This window comes from Penaeus monodon, chromosome 13 (genome assembly GCF_015228065.2).
Source record: "Penaeus monodon isolate SGIC_2016 chromosome 13, NSTDA_Pmon_1, whole genome shotgun sequence".
NCBI lineage: Eukaryota > Metazoa > Arthropoda > Malacostraca > Decapoda > Penaeidae > Penaeus > Penaeus monodon.
The window spans coordinates 24,488,111-24,490,838 of record NC_051398.1 but is presented as its reverse complement, the minus strand read 5'-3'; positions in this window follow the sequence as shown (position 1 = coordinate 24,490,838).

The window sequence follows — 2,728 nt, the reverse complement described above, 5'->3', positions numbered from 1 at the left end:
CGTTCAAGTGTGACCCTGTTTGCCATTGCTATAAATGACATCGTAAAGTGTCAGTCTGTTCAGATCTGTTCTGGTGATCACATGTACTGCTCAGGAGGAGCTACAGTGTGCATGGACACATGCAGACTGCAATAAATCAGGCTGTACAGGGGGCAACATACCATGGGTTCAAATTTTCTCCAAGCAAGACCATGGCCATACATTTCCACAAACGAGGAAAGTTCCATCGTTCCCTCTATTTAGGAGCAAACCCACTGCAACTTGTCCAAGAGGTCTAATTTTTGACTTAAGGCTTACATGGGTGCCTCACATCAAACAGTTAAAAGTGAAGGCTACAAAAGTGCTTAATATTTTGTGAGTTCTTTCATATCTATATTGGGGTGCAGACTGCACAACGCGTCTGCGGCTTTACAGAGTAATTATTCGTAGTAAGCTTGACTATGGATGTGAGGCTTATTCATCTGCAACTCCCACTGTTCTCCGGATGTTGGACTCAGTTCATAATGAAGCTCTCAGAATCTGTACTGGGGCTTTCAGGTCTTCACCTGTGGAGTCCCTGTATGCTGAGAGTGGAGAACCACCTTTTTCATTACACCGGGACTACATGAACCTGATTTACTACACGAGACTACAAAGGATTCCATGATCTCCTATATCTAGATTGGTTTTCAACCTCCTTGAGGATAGCCGATCCTATGGTAGGAGAATGAGGAATCTTGTGGAAGATTTTAATTTAAATCTCACTAAGGCTCTAGCCGTTGGAATTCCCCATTTCCCCCCTTGAACTAATCAAGTTGAGCTGGATTTGGTTGGAATTGGGAAAGGGTAGAGATCCGAAGCAGAAGTCAGAGAGAGATTTCTTCAGCACATTTTTAAGTACCATGGATCAGATGCAATATATACAGATGGTTCGAAATATGTAAATGGTGTGGCCTTTGCAGCAGTGAGCAGAAGAAAGACTGCATCTGGCAATCTCTCTCTAGCAACCTCGATCTTCACTGCAGAGCTACATGCCCTCCTTGCAGCAGTTAAGATGACTAGAGATCTTATGAACCATTCTATTGTGATATATTGTGACACTCACAGTGCCTTGCAAGCAATCAAGAGCTTAAACTCATCACATCCAGTAGTGAGGGAGGTTCAAGATTGGCTTGTACTGATAACACGTAAAAAGATAATTCAGCACATGTTGGTATCAGTGGGAAGGAGTGAGCTGATCAGAAGGCCAAGGCAGCTGCCACTCAGCCTTTTGATGCTCGTTTTCCTCTCCCACACACCGACCTGAAACCCAGCATCAGGAACAATGGAGGCATACCTCCAGAAACAAACTGCGAGAGATTAGAGATGATCTTGGCAGTTGGGTGACTAGCATCCATCCCAACTGAATAGTGGAAGTTGTATTAACAAGACTAAGAATCGGGCATATAAGACTGACTCATGGGCCGATGATGGCTAAAGGTCAAGCACATTGTGAGGGATGCCAAGAGCCATTAATGATGACACATGTCGTGGAAAGATGTGCAACATTCTCAGACCAAAGACGCATGTACTTGTCTCCCGCATATACACTGAAAAATTTATTGGGGGAGGATTGTGATATAAAGGGTCTTATTAGTTTCCTTAGGGAGACTAATATTTTCAATAAAATTTGATTATGTATAATATTTATGCAATAATTTTAAACACTTGGAGCATAATATTTATGCTTTGATTATAAATATATTCATTGTTATTTGTAAGATATTTATTGATAGATTTAAAGTTTTAAACATTTTAATATTTCTATTTAACAAGGTATTCGCCGCTAATGACCTTAGCTGTTGACGAGGCAGATAATTTTAAATAATCAATCAATCTCGAGAAGCCGATCGCGAGCCAGACGAAGTCCTCACAGGAGTAGCCCGGACGGGAAGGTGCGCTCCGGACTGTGATTCGGTATCAGCCTCCTTATGATTTTTATGCTGGGTTGATGCAGTCATTTGATCGACTAATTTAGTCAGTTGATATACTTTAATATTTAGTTCTTTAACGGTTTGTTTGAGTTCAGCAATTTCTTTATCCTTAGCTGCAACCTGTTGACTGACATTACTTGCACTAGGGGTGATGTTAGTTACTACTTCAGCATAGGAAGTATCAGGTTTGTGTGTCAAATTTCCACTTTCCTATTAGCTTCAGTGTAACTAACTTCATGTTTTCTCATATATGCTAATGTCTCAGTCTCCTTCAGAATGCTGCACTCAGCAGATCCTGACTGATGGGGACCTCCACAGTTAACACATTTGGAAATCTGGGTAGTATATGAGATGGTGTCATGGGCTTCAGCACATTTATGGCAGACAAATTTACTCGAGTCTTTATCAATACATCTTAATGAGGTGTGTCCGAATTTTTGGCATCTATTACAATGCATTGGCTTTTGGATGTAAGGTCTTACTGGGACACGATCATATCCGACATTGACATATTCAGGGATTTTACTTAAAGCAAAGGTCAAAAAACTTTTCGTTTGCACATTCCCATCCTTTTTGTTCATACAATGAACGTCCAGTACGTCTTGGTCCTTCATGCTCTCGAGAATTTCACTTTTTTCCATCGTCTTCAAATCCCTGTGAAAGATTACTCCCTTACAGGTATTTGGGCCAATTGGGATAGTTACTTTAACTCGAAAATCATGAATTTGCGTCAGCTTAAGTAAATCCTTAATCTGGGAGTTATATTGTACTTTAAC